General features: G+C 41.2%; 1 long non-coding RNA gene across 2 annotated transcripts in view; it reads right to left on the bottom strand.

Moving 5' to 3' along the window:
• The window catches only part of LOC102636024, a 73340-nt gene that overhangs the window by 20359 nt on the left and 37365 nt on the right, over nt 1-15616 (bottom strand). The window contains exon 1 of one of the 2 annotated variants that reach the window (XR_001783486.1): nt 159-599. The exons of the other annotated variant lie outside the window; for it this stretch is intronic. This is a non-coding gene — a long non-coding RNA (uncharacterized LOC102636024). Of the gene's footprint in view, nt 1-158; nt 600-15616 lie in introns of those variants that run through there. 2 annotated transcript variants of the gene reach the window in all.

Here is a 15616-nt window from a genome sequence, read left to right as displayed (position 1 = left end):
AGGTTCCCTCTTTCCAGATGAATCTCTGTGCTACGATATCAAGAAACTATCCAACAAGTCCTGCAAGGGGACACTCAGTAAGTGAGGATGCTCTCAAAGAGGAACATGTGCAGGGTAGGAAAAGCAGAAGACAGCCTTTTTGCTTGTCAGAAGTTTACCTCCATCTTGGGCTCACAACAGCTGCATAATGAGAATGGCATCAAGATTCATCATCTTCGCAAGCTGACTCCGGAAGAAGGCACTGTCTGCAGATGTCTGTACTGGTGCAATTCCTGGAGGCAGAAACCAACCCTCTCAAGAGAAGGAGCAACAGCAGGCAATGCACAATGACTGAGGCAAAGGGTCTCACCTAGATTTTAGAAGATTTGTGTAAGAGAAGTTTTCTCAACTCAGCTGAGAAAAAAAAATAGAAGCAATGGAGTATGGGAGGGGAAAATGGAGGGTTTAGTATAGAGCCAACACATCTTCTGCATCTGTTCAGCTCTCTAGCACCAAAGATAGGATTTCAACAAAATAAGTGCTCATTAAGTACACAGTAAGTAGAAATGTCTTGGAGATGAAGTAACCTATCAGAAATAACTATTAAATTTAAAATAATGCCATATTTATAGCACATGGAGATTTTGATTTTCAGGATATTAAAAATTGTATCAAATCACGCAATTGAGTGTATCTCATCTATTGCATTGTTTTATCTTCTCTGGCCTTCATCAGTTAAAACAAAAAATAAAAGCTGAAAACAAACAAACAAAAGCAAGAAACTATGGAAAAGAAGAAGAAAAAAACTAGAGTTGCATTAAGAAGGAAGGGAATGATATGGAACACCATAGAACCCCAGCACTTGAGAGGCTGAGGTATAATGAGTGAGAGAGTTCAAGGCCAGCCTGGGCTGTATAGGGAGAGTGAGTCACACCACATGCGCACAAGTGCGCGCGCACACACACACACACACACACACACACACATATACACACAAAGAGAGAGAGAGACAGAGAAACAGACAGAGACAAAGACAGAGAGAGACCGAGAAACTAAGACAGAGATACAGAGAGAAACAGAGATAGAAACAGCGACAGAGACAGAAAGATGTGCTCTGCTTTTGGGTTGTGTGCACCTGCTAGCTTTCCCAGTAGATTAGTTGAAATGAGCATAATTTTATCTAGTTCAACTCCAGAACTGAAACTGTGCTAATGGTGGACCTATCTGTGCTTTTCTTGCATGGATTAGATGAAGCAATCTACCAGCAAGGACATCTGAGGGATTTTTTTTTTAATTGAAAGTGACAAATTCCAACCAGAGAATTTAGCTTAAATGAATGAGAAACTTTGCAGGTAATCTAAGAAACCTGCCGAAAGTGAGGTGTGGTTGCACAGGCTGAAAACTCTAACACTAAGGAGACAGAGACGAGACGCCCACTGCAAGATTTAGGGCATAGCCCTCCATGTAATGAGTACCAAGACAGTTATGGGGACATAGGGAGTTGCTTCCTTAGGAAGGAAAAAAGGAAGGCATGGAGGGAGGGAGACAGGGTTAGAGTTGGGGTGAGGGAAGGAAGAAGGGAACAGAGGAGGGAAATGAAGAAAAGAAAGAAAGAGATCAAAAGCTGGAATGAACTGGTCTCCTCCCTCTCCCTCACCCTCTCCCTCTCCCTCTCCCTCTCCCTCTCCCTCTCCCTCTCCCTCTCCCTCTCTCTCTCCCTCTCTCTCCCCCTCCCCCTCGCCTTTTCCTCATCCTCTCCCCCCTCTCTCCTTCCCTCCCTCACCCTTCTCTCTCTCTCTCTCTCTCTCTCTCTCTCTCTCTCTCTCACACACACACACACACACACATACACACACACACACAGAGGAACCAGCTACTTTTAACCATGGTTATTTTCCCTTGCCTGACAACTTGTCCAGGTGCTGATGGCATTCTCACATCATGGGACTCTTTTAAAGCCATGGATCTCATAGCTGTAACATCAGTGTCAACCATGATTGACATTGACGTCCATGACTGAATGTTCAGCATCCTGCAGCTACTCCATAGATTTCACCTGGAGGCAGGAAGAAATGTTTTCCTAAGGGATGGATGATCTCAGAAGAAAATCATATCTGGAGAAAACAGAGCTAAGTACGTACAGAAGAAACAACACCAACCCTCTTTTCCATGGGTTGCATCTTTATAATAATTAATATACCTACCTGAACACTTCCTTCCGTCTATAAAATGGGAATACCAATAACTGTTTTACTAGGATCTTTGAAGATTAAAATGGATAACGTATGGGTAAATATATTGAATAAAACATGTGCTTTCAAATTGTGGTAAGATGATATCATGAATTGCAGTGTATTAATTATAAAGCATTTACCAAGCACATAGGAATTTTATATTAGTTTTATAAATTGTAAAAAATAAATATTCAGTTCTACCTTTTCAAAACTAGCAGTCAAACCCACCACACCATAAAAACAGGAGGTGTGGGGAGGGAAGGAGCTGAAGGTGGCCCTTTTTCTTGTCAGCTCTTTCTTCAGAATAGTTATTCTCTGTTGAGAATGACACGAGGTTATGTTTAGAGAAGTGCCAGCTCTGAACCATTTCCTCCCTTTATTCTCAGAAATCAAAAATGATCCAGCATAAAGCATTCGCAGCTGTGTTGGGGAATGCGCTAGTCACGCCTCAGCAATTTATGGCCAATTTTCCATTAATAATAGAGAACGAAGAGTGGTTCAATCACTTCACTATCTAAATACTTGTTCTTAAGAAAGGGGGAAAGAGAGTACAATAGTTTTTGTTCTGTTTCTGAAAGAGCATTAATTCAATATTGTGTATCTTTGAAGAAAAACATTTAGATGGCTCTAAGTGGTAGGAAGTTAGGTTGATTGGGAATTATTCATAACAGCCTGTATGTGCAGTATTACCTGCAGTCCCCAGAGAGTGACTGAGAGGCAGACCTGAAATCCATGGAGCAATAGAGGTACACTGAATGGTGGAGAAAAGGGAGCTAGAGGGAAAGGAGAAGAAGAAGAAGAAGGAGGAGGAGGAGGAGGAGGAGGAGGAAGAGGAGGAGGAGGAGGAGGAGGAAGAGAAGAAGAAGAAGAAGAAGAAGAAGAAGAAGAAGAAGAAGAAGAAGAAGAAGAAGAAGAAGAAGAAGAAGAAGAAGAAGAAGAAGAAGAAGGAGAAGAAGAAGAAGAAGAAGAAAAGAAGACTGGACTTCTAAAACTTGAGTCAAAAGTGAGAGTCTCAGAAAAGTGGTGGATTCTTGCAGTAAAAATCTCAAACTAGAGGTCACTAGAGGGCTAAAGTAAATAAGAAATACAAATAATCTAGGGTGGCTAATTTATAAATTTAGAGGAAGTTAAAGACAGACTGGCAAACTTTTGTCCTAGTTGGAAGATATAACACTTTCCTAGGACATGCCATACATACTAGGGCTCTTAAAGTAAAAACAAAACTGTCATCTGCAAAGACAGACCCTGTGTCTAAATATAAGGTTAGAAATTGCTTAACATTCTGAAGAGAAAGAGACAGAGCTAGAGTTTCCACAATGGTGGAAGACGTCTTATGCAGTTTCTACTTAACACACAGACTTAGCTACTTTTCTACAGGCATGTCAAGGCACCACGATGCCCAAGGCAGATCACAGAAGAGTTTATTGTGGGTTTAGCATTTCAGAAGATGAGCCCAGGTCCATCATGGAGGGGGAGCATAGCAACAGGCAGTAGGCATGGTGCTGGAGCAGTAGCTGAGATCTTACATCCAGATCTACAAGCAGGAGGCAGGAAGAAATCTAACTGGCAATGGAATGGTATTTTAAAATTACAGAACACATCCCTAGTGACACAACTTTTTCAGCAAGGCAATACCTCCTAATCCTTCCCAAACAGTCCCACTTGTCTGGGATCAAGTAAGTATTCAACTAAATGAGCCTGTTGGGGTCATTCTCATTAGCCTACTCCATCCACTGGCCCACCAATTCTCTCAGCTCTCTATTTAATTTTTTAATGGGTGTGAATCTTAGCATGGGCTTCTTCAAAATACAAGCTGTAGTCAAGCTATGAAAACACAGGAAGGAATGGGGAAAGGAGTCACTAAAGGGCTGTCACTGGGTAGACGACTATGGAAAGTCAGGGGATAACGTAGAGAGTTTCAAAGACAGAAATCTGGGAGGATTTCTCCAGTTGTACTTAACTTATGAATTTTATTCCCTCAGTGTGACTCTAGGGTGTACCAAATGCTACAGCGTTTCCAGACTTCCCTTGGATAGAGAAGCATGGGCACTTGAGAAGGTAGGGTGCCAAGGCAGTGCAGGTGGCATCCCCAGTAAGCCCCAAAGCTAGTGTTGGGCGTGGGGGGGTGCAGTAAAAAACTACAGAAATACCCTAAATATCCCACTCCTCAGCCCAAGGCTCTTGTCTAATAGTCCGGCAGGCTTATTTATGTTGAAGATCATCCATTTTACTAGAAATCAATTGCAATTATTACCAAATTTATTAGAGTCCTAATTAACATTATATAAGCAGCTAAGTGGTATGTAAATAATTAGATTTATGCAAATCAATGAAATATGAGTTTGTGAGGGAAAAATGTTTCAATGAAAACTAATATGAAGGTTTCCAAGAGCTCCTTTGAAAGCAAGTCAACAGAACCAAGTTGAGTGAGGTGTGGCTCCAGGGAAACTCAAGCCTCTATAAAAACTGATTCAAATAGAGTGCTTCAAAAGTCACGTTAACTGTGCTTCAACGTAAAGAAACTGAAGTCGAGAATCTTAAGGCATGTATTAGTGGTACGATTTTTTAGGAGAGACAACATATCAGTCCAATTAACAGACCCAGAGTCAGAGAACAAACCTCACTTTACATCAAAGATTGGCAAATTAATGTCAATTTATATGCTTTAAGCTACGTAAAGGTGTTCAAGGCATGAATAAATCATCTTTATGATCACTTGCTTTAAACATATCTTTTCAATGAATCAACCAACTATCAGCCTTGTGTTTGTTGTATGACACTTAACTCAGTACACTCTCTAGAAAAAGATCCTGTGGGAGGATTGTATGTAAGCGTTCTAGGAAAAATGAAGTACCGGAAGCAAACACCTCCATGAAAGGATGAAAACTGGGATCTAAGATCTTGAAGGTGAGGCTTAAGGGCTCTGATGAGATGAAGTAAGAAGTTCGATGGGATAGCATGTATCTATAATTCCAGCACCTGGCTGGTGACAGGGAAGACAGACACAGGGAAATCACAGGGACCCAAACCTAGTGTATACATTTCCATGGCAGACATAAGAAAGAACCTACCTCAACATGGTGGAAGACAAGAAACAAGTACAGAAAGTTGTCCTCTGATTTCCACATACACATGGCACCATACATAGTGGGGGATAGTCACTTGTGGATGCCCACCTCAATGTGCTAGTAATAAATAACAAAATACGTAACAATAATAAAGAAATAAATTTTAAAGGTTAAGGTTTCATGATGGTACCTGTTTGGTTCAATCACGAGTAACAACAAACCAACCAACCAAACAAACAAACAAAAGATAACTAACAACATGAAACACAGATTTAGGAAGGAAATATTCAAGTTTCGTGAATGTGCCTTGGTTAAACACTGCAGTTATGAGACTAGCTATACAACTTGAGAAAAAAAATAATCTCCCAAACTTTTAACTGATCTTCACCAAAAAGCTATCAAATTCTTAGAGACATGAGGTTGATGCTACTTAAGCTTCAGAGACTGAGTGGAGGTCCACATTCTTGTCATTTACCACCAAAGGCAATTCCTGTAGTGCTTTGGCTACTTGACGTTTCACATTTTAGAGGACTTCCTCTGGTTCCTTGGGCAGACACAATTTAGAAGCACTGGGGCTGGACACAGCAGATTTGGCAGCTCAAAAACCATGCCATGTCTTCACTGCAGACCAGATTAGTTCTAGAAATTTAAAGCAAGCCTAAAGGATTTTGGTTTTCTTTTTATAGGGTCTCAAATTTTCAAAACAAGGTAACCACATAGAGAGCTCTTTCTCCATGACCTTAAGTCGTCTATTGGGTGAGTAAATGAAATTACAAATGACTATGGTCATGTTTCTGAGCTTGCATGCATAAAATAAGAGAATTTCCAGTAAAGCTGAAAACTTCCTTTCACTTCTTTCGCCTGTAATTCCAGAAATAATTAAAGCTAGGCCTATAAAGTGAAATGAAATTCAGTAAAAGAACAGAAACATCTGTGATGGTAAGTTCTCAGAAATATCAAAGGCCTTGCAGAATTCAGCTTTTAATATCAATTAATCTATTTTAAAAATGAAGCACAGTGCAGCCTTTTCCCTTTTAGTGGTGTCAGCCTGCCCCAAGGCAGATCCCTGGGGCAAAGGAACCAACAAAAGCTTTCCCAGGCAGGCTGGTGGGCTCCCCTCCTCAGGTCCTGCCTAAGTCCCCTTCAGTCTGTGGGAGGGCTCAGATGCACTAGGTGGACCTCTCAGCCTGCTGTCCAAATGGCCTTCCTCGCCTTCTACCAAAGCAGCCTTTCACTGTCTTTTGGCTCTAGGATGTTCTCACTAACTAGGTTTGTACTCCAGGAGAGCTGGGGTCTATTTAGGCTGAACACTCTAGACTTTGGAAGCATGACAGACAACATGTTGACTCCTTCATCTTTAGAACCTGTGGGTTGATGATGTATGCCTGAACACAGAGAGAAATAGACATGTCTTTCCATAGTCTTGAGATTTAGTAAATAAATAAACTCTTGAGCCATCTTAATTTTCTTGGCTTCAATTCACCAGGTGCTACGGATTTCACTTTAGAGATTTGGCCACAGGCAATTATAGGCTCTTTTAGTCTAATCCGAATTATTAATGTTCATTCTCAGATAACATATTACAATTTCTACAATTCTATATGTTGCAGAATGACTACTAAATGGCTATCAAGTTTTCAGAAGCCTTACTGAAGACAAGCACATGGAACTGATACAAAATGTGAGGAGAGCCACTGCAGGTGCTTTTATATAAATAAATCCAGTCAGAAATCTGGTTCAAGAACCAGTTCAAAGTATAGAGCCCAGGTCTAGACAGTGGTTTGGGTGTGCCACATTGAGGAGTATATGGCTGAAGGCCAAGGGGGCAGAGTTGGGTTTGTCATCTATTGATATTGTGACATACACCAGATGGTCTGATGCTTATCAGTGAGGTCTACCAGGCAGTGCAGGTGACAGGCTTGTGACATTTGTCGTGTTTGGATGTTCAGAGGCCTGTGTGTATTTCTGACTTCACTGGAAAAGTTATAGGTGGTGCGATTTATTTGCATAAATAAGTTTTATCCCCTGTCTGTGCCTCATTGTTTGTCCTCCATAGATGGTGGTTGTTTATGTGAACAGACAAAACATAGCATTGTTTCTGCCTCTGCACTGGCTGCCCAAGCATTGACAATTGCTATTTTATAAAATGATGTCACTCAGAGGGAAGCAAGGTATGGCCTGAAAGAAAGATGTAACAGCATGCAGTAGGTTAGAGCTGGCTACAGCCTACACTTCACATGTGTCTATGGATCCATGTTATATAACACATGCCAGGGCACAGAAAGGGATTCACTTCAAAATACTGAAGTGATCAGAATTACAGGAAAGTGGGTATCTTTCAGGAGCTCTCTGAACAACCACCCTTCTTTCTCCCACCACGAATTTATCCTGCTGAGAAAATTTCTTCCCCACAAAATTGCCTTTGTCTAAGGCCCTAGGGGATGTGGGTGCCGCACGGGGGTTCGCCGGTCCTGATAACCCGCTTTCTGGCCTTGCGTGTCCGCCCCACTCCTGTCCGGGTACCTAGCTGTCGCGGTCCGGAGTGGAGGTTTAAAGACCCCCGGGGGGATCGCCCTTCTGCCGCCGGGGTCAGGGGCGGGGGAGGCAGTGGGGCCCGTACTGGAGTTGGTTGGTCAGCTGGCTCTCCCTCAGACTCCACGACCTCCCCTCCAGCCGCGCCCAAAGGCTGCAAGGTCGTGGGGGCAGGGAGGGAGGAATGTCTAGAGCCCCCTCTGGGCACTTGTGTGTGTGGGGGGTGGGAGGGGCTGCTTAAATTAGCATATCAAGTCAACTACCAAAGGAGATACTAAACCCAAATACACTTTACATGTATGATCAGCTCAGACAGACCTTGTCAAAGACTTTGTGAATAAGACAGCTTTTTCCTACAAAGAAGTTCAATGACCCCGTTTTCTCTTAGCTGTAAGTTACTGCCAGGAAGCCAAGAGAAGTCCTTCCTGGTGATTCTCTTTGGGCTCATTCCTCACTTCTCAAACCCATTTCCTATCCCTTTCACATTGTTTTCCATTATTACTCTCTTCCACGTGCAGAAATCATTTCGTCTTCAACCTTGTGAGACTTCTTTGATATTTTGTTTGTTTTCTAGACAGGGTGTCACTTTGTAGCCTCGACTGGCCTAGAATTCACTATGTACACCTGGCTAAGCTCAAACTCAGAAATGCCTCTGTATCCTGAGTGCTGGGACTGAAGTCACAGACCATCATGCCCAGCATACTTTGATTTTGATATTTTGTATAGTTCTTATACTTGCACATGTAAATAAATGTGTGTGCTTTTCTACCACTGAGCTGTGTACTGTAAACTAGTTCCAACACACTTTTAAACAGTAGGAATTAAACTTGTATTACCTTTGTCTCTATACATAAGAAAGGAAAAAGGACAATTAAGATTTCAGGTTGACCGGGGTACCTTGCCAGTGGAGTCGCCCGACACCCGCAAGGGCCCACACAGGAGTCCCCACGGGATCCTAAGACTGCTAGTGAGTAGAACACAACTTCTGCCAGGAGGCAGGTTCAAACACCAGATGTCTGGGTACCTTCCCTGCAAGAAGAGAGCTTGCCTGCAGAGAATACTCTGTCCACTGAAACTAAGGCGAGAGCTAGCCTCCCAGGTCTGCTTATAGAGGCTAACAGAGTCACCTGAAGAACAAGCTCTTACCAGAGACAACTATAACAGCTAGCTTCAGAGATTACCAGATGGCAAAAGGCAAACGTAAGAATCCTACAGAGAGCACTGCTAAAGAGTTTCAGGCCCTTAAAGAAAAGCAGGAAAACACAACCAAACAGGTAGAAGTCCTTAAAGAAAAACAGGAAAACACGTCCAAACAGGTGATGGAAATGAACAAAACCATACTAGAACTAAAAAGGGAAGTAGACACAATAAAGAAAACCCAAAGCGAGGCAACGCTGGAGATTGAAACCCTAGGAAAGAGATCTGGAACCATAGATGCGAGCATCAGCAACAGAATACAAGAGATGGAAGAGAGAATGTGAGGTGCAGAAGATTCCATAGAGAACATTGACACAACAGTCAAAGAAAATACAAAATGCAAAAGGATCCTAACTCAAAACATCCAGGAAATCCAGGACACAATGATAAGACCAAACATACGGATAATAGAAGTTGATGAGAATAAAGATTTTCAACTTAAAGGGCCAGCTAATATCTTCAACAAAATAATTGAAGAAAACTTCCCAAACATAAAGAAAGAGATGCCCATGATCATACAAGAAGCCTACAGAACTCCAAATAGACTGGACCAGAAAAGAAATTCCTCCCTACACATAATAATCAGAACAACAAATGCACTAAATAAAGATAGAATATTAAAAGCAGTAAGGGAGAAAGGTCAAGTAACATATAAAGGAAGGCCTATCAGAATTACACCAGACTTTTCACCAGAGACTATGAAAGCCAGAAGAGCCTGGACAGATGTTATACAGACACTAAGAGAACACAAATGCCAGCCCAGGCTACTATACCCGGCCAAACTCTCAATTACCATAGATGGAGAAACCAAAGTATTCCACGACAAAACCAAATTCACACATTATCTTTCCACAAATCCAGCCCTTCAAAGGATAATAACAGAAAAGAAGCAATACAAGGACGGAAATCACGCCCTAGAACAAGCAAGAAAGTAATCCCTCAACAAACCAAAAAGAAGACAGCCACAAGAACAGAATGCCAACTCTAACAACAGAAATAAAAGGAAGCAACAATTACTTTTCCTTAATATCTCTTAATATCAATGGACTCAATTCCCCAATAAAAAGACATAGACTAACAGACTGGCTACACAAACAGGACCCAACATTCTGCTGCTTACAGGAAACCCATCTCAGGGAAAAAGACAGACACTACCTCAGAGTGAAAGGCTGGAAAACAATTTTCCAAGCAAATGGTCTGAAGAAACAAGCTGGAGTAGCCTTTCTAATATCGGATAAAATCGACTTCCAACCCAAAGTTATGAAAAAAGACAAGGAGGGACACTTCATACTCATCAATGGTAAAATCCTCCAAGAGGAACTCACAATTCTGAATATCTATGCTCCAAATGCAAGGGCAGCCACATTCATTAAAGACACTTTAGTAAAGCTCAAAGCACACATTGCACCTCACACAATAATAGTGGGAGACTTCAACACACCACTTTCATCAATGGACAGATCGTGGAAACAGAAACTAAACAGGGACATAGTGAAACTAACAGAAGATATGAAAGAAATGGACCTGACAGATATCTACAGAACATTTCATCCTAAAACAAAAGGATATACTTCTTCTCAGCATCTCACGGGACCTTCTCCAAAATTGACCATATAATTGGTCACAAAACAGGCCTCAACAGATACAAAAATATTGAAATTGTCCTATGTATCCTATCAGACAACCATGGCCTAAGACTGATCTTCAATAACAACATAAATAATGGAAAGCCAACATTCACGTGGAAACTGAACAACACTCTTCTCAATGATAACTTGGTCAAGGAAGGAATAAAGAAAGAAATTAAAGACTTTTTAGAGTTTAATGAAAATGAAGCCACAACATACCCAAACCTATGGGACACAATGAAAGCATTTCTAAGAGGGAAACTCATAGCTCTGAGTGCCTCCAAGAAGAAACGGGAGAGAGCACATACTAGCAGCTTGACAACACATCTAAAAGCTCTAGAAAAAAAGGAAGCAAATTCACTTAAGAGGAGTAGAAGGCAGGAAATAATCAAACTCAGGGGTGAAATCAACCAAGTAGAAACAAGAAGAACTATTCAAAGAATTAACCAAACGAGGAGTTGGTTCTTTGAGAATATCAACAAGATAGATAAACCCTTAGCTAGACTCACTAGAGGGCACAGGGACAAAATCCTAATTAACAAAATCAGAAATGAAAAGGGAGACATAACAACAGTTCCTGATGAAATCCAAAACACCATCAGATCCTTCTACAAAAGGCTATACTCAACAAAACTGGAAAACCTGGATGAAATGGACAAATTTCTGGACAGATACCAGGTACCAAAGTTGAATCAGGATCAAGTTGACCATCTAAACAGTCCCATATCCCCTAAAGAAATAGAAGCAGTTATTAATAGTCTCCCAGCCAAAAAAAAGCCCAGGACCAGACGGGTTTAGTGCAGAGTTCTATCAGACCTTCAAAGAAGATCTAATTCCAGTTCTGCACAAACTATTTCACAAAATAGAAGTAGAAGGTACTCTACCCAACTCATTGTATGAAGCCACTATTACTCTGATACCTAAACCACAGAAAGATCCAACAAAGATAGAGAACTTCAGACCAATTTCTCTTATGAATATCGATGCAAAAATCCTCAATAAAATTCTCGCTAACTGAATCCAAGAACATATTAAAGCAATTATCCATCCTGAACAAGTAGGTTTTATTCCAGGGATGCAGGGATGGTTTAATATATGAAAATCCACCAATGCAATCCATTATATAAACAAACTCAAAGACAAAAACCACATGATCATCTCATTAGATGCAGAAAAACATTTGACAAGACCCAACACCCATTCATGATAAAAGTCTTGGAAAGATCAGGAATTCAAGGCCCATACCTATACATGATAAAAGCAATCTACAGCAAATCAGTAGCCAACATCAAAGTAAATGGAGAAAAGCTGGAAGCAATCCCACTAAAATCAGGGACTAGACAAGGCTACCCACTTTCTCCCTACCTTTTCAACATAGTACTTGAAGTATTAGCCAGAGCAATTCGACAACAAAAGGAGATCAAGGGGATACAAATTGGAAAAGAGGAAGTCAAAATATCACTTTTTGCAGATGATATGATAGTATATATAAGTGACCCTAAAAATTCCACCAGAAAACTCCTAAACCTGATAAACAGCTTCGGTGAAGTAGCTGGATATAAAATAAACTCAAACAAGTCAATGGCCTTTCTCTACACAAAGAATAAACAGGCTGAGAAAGAAATTAGGGAAACAACACCCTTCTCAATAGTCACAAATAATATAAAATATCTTGGCGTGACTCTAACTAAGGAAGTGAAAGATCTGTATGATAAAAACTTCAAGTCTCTGAAGAAAGAAATTAAAGAAGATCACAGAAGATGGAAAGATCTCCCATGCTCATGGATTGGCAGAATCAACATTGTAAAAATGGCTATCTTGCCAAAAGCAATCTACAGATTCAATGCAATCCCCATCAAAAGAAGGAGCAATTTGCAAATTCATCTGGAATAACAAAAAACCTAGGATAGCAAAAAGTCTTCTCAAGGATAAAAGAACCTCTGGTGGAATCACCATGCCTGACCTAAAGCTTTACTACAGAGCAATTGTGATAAAAACTGCATGGTACTGGTATAGAGACAGACAAGTAGACCAATGGAATAGAATTGAAGACCCAGAAATGAACCCACACACCTATGGTCACTTGATCTTCGACAAGGGAGCTAAAACCATCCAGTGGAAGAAAGACAGCATTTTCAACACTTGGTGCTCGCACAACTGGTTGTTATCATGTAGAAGAATGCAAATCGATCCATACCTATCTCCTTGTACTAAGGTCAAATCTAAGTGGATCAAGGAACTTTACATAAAACCAGAGACACTGAAACTTATAGAGGAGAAAGTGGGGAAAAGCCTTGAAGATATGGGCACAGGGGAAAAATTCCTGAACAAAACAGCAATGGCTTGTGCTGTAAGATCGAGAATTGACAAATGGGACCTAATGAAACTCCAAAGTTTCTGCAAGGCAAAAGACACTGTCAATAAGACAAAAAGACCACCAACAGATTGGGAAAGGATCTTTACCTATCCTAAATCAGATAGGGGACTAATATCCAACATATATAAAGAACTCAAGAAGGTGGACTTCAGAAAATCAAATAACCCCATTAAAAAATGGGGCTCAGAACTGAACAAAGAATTCTCACCTGAGGAATACCGAATGGCAGAGAAGCACCTGAAAAAATGTTCAACATCCTTAATCATCAGGGAAATGCAAATCAAAACAACCCTGAGATTCCACCTCACACCAGTCAGAATGGCTAAGATCAAAAATTCAGGTGACAGCAGATGCTGGCGTGGATGTGGAGAAAGAAGAACACTCCTCCATTGTTGGTGGGATTGCAGGCTTGTACAACCACTCTAGAAATCAGTCTGGCAGTTCCTCAGAAAATTGGACATAGTACTACCGGAGAATCCAGCAATACCTCTCCTGGGCATATATCCAGAAGATGCCCCAACTGGTAAGAAGGACACATGCTCCACTATGTTCATAGCAGCCTTATTTATAATAGCCAGAAGCTGGAAAGAACCCAGATGCCCCTCAACAGAGGAATGGATACAGAAAATGTGGTACATCTACACAATGGAGTACTACTCAGCTATTAAAAAGAATGAATTTATGAAATTCCTAGCCAAATGGATGGACCTGGAGGGCATCATCCTGAGTGAGGTATCACATTCCCAAAGGAACTCACACAATATGTACTCACTGATAAGCGGATATTAGCCCAAAACCTAGGATACCCAAGATATAAGATACAATTAGCTAAACACATGAAACTCAAAAAAAATGAAGACTGAAGTGTGGACACTATGCCCCTCCTTAGAAGTGGGAACAAAACACCCATGGAAGGAGTTACAGAGACAAAGTTTGGAGCTGAGATGAAAGGATGGACCATGTAGAGACTGCCATATCCAGGGATCCACCCCATAATCAGCATCCAAACGCTGACACCATTGCATACCCTAGCAAGATTTTATAGAAAGGACCCAGATGTAGCTGTCTCTTGTGAGACTATACCGGGAACTTGCAAACACAGAAGTGGATGTTCACAGTCAGCTAATGGATGGATCACAGGGCTCCCAATGGAAGAACTAGAGAAAGTACCCAAGGAGCTAAAGGGATCTGCAACCCTATAGGTGGAACAACATTATGAACTAACCAGTACCCGGAGCTCTTGACTCTAGCTGCATATGTATCAAAAGATGGCCTAGTCGGCCATCACTGGAAAGAGAGGCCCATTGGACACGCAACCTTTATATGCTCCAGTACAGGGGAACGCCAGGGCCAAAAAGGGGGAGTGGGTGGGTAGGGGAGTGGGGGTGAGTGGGTATGGGGGACTTTTGGTATAGCATTGGAAATGTAAATGAGCTAAATAACTAATAAAAAATGGGGAAAAAATTTCAGGTTGAATTAAAATGGCTGTCATCTCACCATAAAAATAGATTATTATGTATTATTCAGGTAGGCAATATCATCACAATTTAATTATAGAAGAGGCAGATAAAAACTAAGAGTTTATATGCTGTGATGGGAGAAAGCTTTGACAGACCTTTAATGGTAGAAGGTAGGAGGGACTTCAAGGTGTTACGCCTTGTTCTTAAGCCCCAAAACACCACCCTGAAGCCAACTCTGATGCGATCTCTTTAGGGTCTTTACTTATAAGCTCCAGCTTGGGCCTATTTACCACCAACCCTGAACCAGCAAGATGATTTGGTGAAGAAGCCTCAAATTCTCATTGGGATAAGGTGTTAAAGAAAATGGTAGCAAGCAAGGGGGTGTCCAGCCTAGTAAGCATTTAATTGAATGAGTATTGTAAGCCAACAGGTGGGTGCTTTGAAGCAAAACCATGAACAAGCACAGATAATCTGAAAGTGCATCTGAAACAATCAGACTAATGTTTAAGTGGCTGTTACTAGGAAGGAGTTAGGGAGTAACTCTAGGGTATAGGCCAAGGACAAGCCATAGGGTCCTTCCTGGTACTTGGTTGCAGCTTGGGTTAAGCTGCAGGTCAAGTTTTCAGCCCCTCTTTTTAAAGATGGAGGCCTGTCCCAAGATGGAGTAGGTTTAATCTCTCAAAGGGATATAGGCAACCTATACAGGCTGGGAAGGCAAAAGAGGAAATTCTCTATTACAAAGTCCAGAAAGAAACTCAGACCTTCCATTATTTGGTTTTAGACCAATAAGACACATTTAGTCGTTTGAGTTCTAACACTAATAAAGGTTGATGCCCATTATAAGTTCCCAAGTTAATGGTATTTTGTTATATCAGCAAGAAACTAGTATATTTAGGTGCCTGACGTTGCTGCTGCTGCTGTTGCTGGGTCTTTAAGTGGGCATGCAGTCTCTGGGTAGATAGAATGTACTTGTAGGATAGTATGTCCAGAGGTAAGCAGACATGTTTATTGGTAGGTGTTTCTTCACAAAGTACAAGGGCCTGTCTGTCTATGTCTAATAAAGGCAGTACTACTGAATGTAACATAGAAATTCTTCACCACACAGAAGGGATAGCTCACTGCTACTCAGCTAGATTGAGGA

The sequence above is a fragment of the Mus musculus genome, chromosome 2, assembly GCF_000001635.26.
Source record: "Mus musculus strain C57BL/6J chromosome 2, GRCm38.p6 C57BL/6J".
In the NCBI taxonomy this organism is placed as follows: Eukaryota; Metazoa; Chordata; class Mammalia; order Rodentia; family Muridae; genus Mus; species Mus musculus.
The sequence above is the reverse complement of the archived record's forward strand: the minus strand, read 5'-3'. Positions and strand labels throughout refer to the sequence as shown.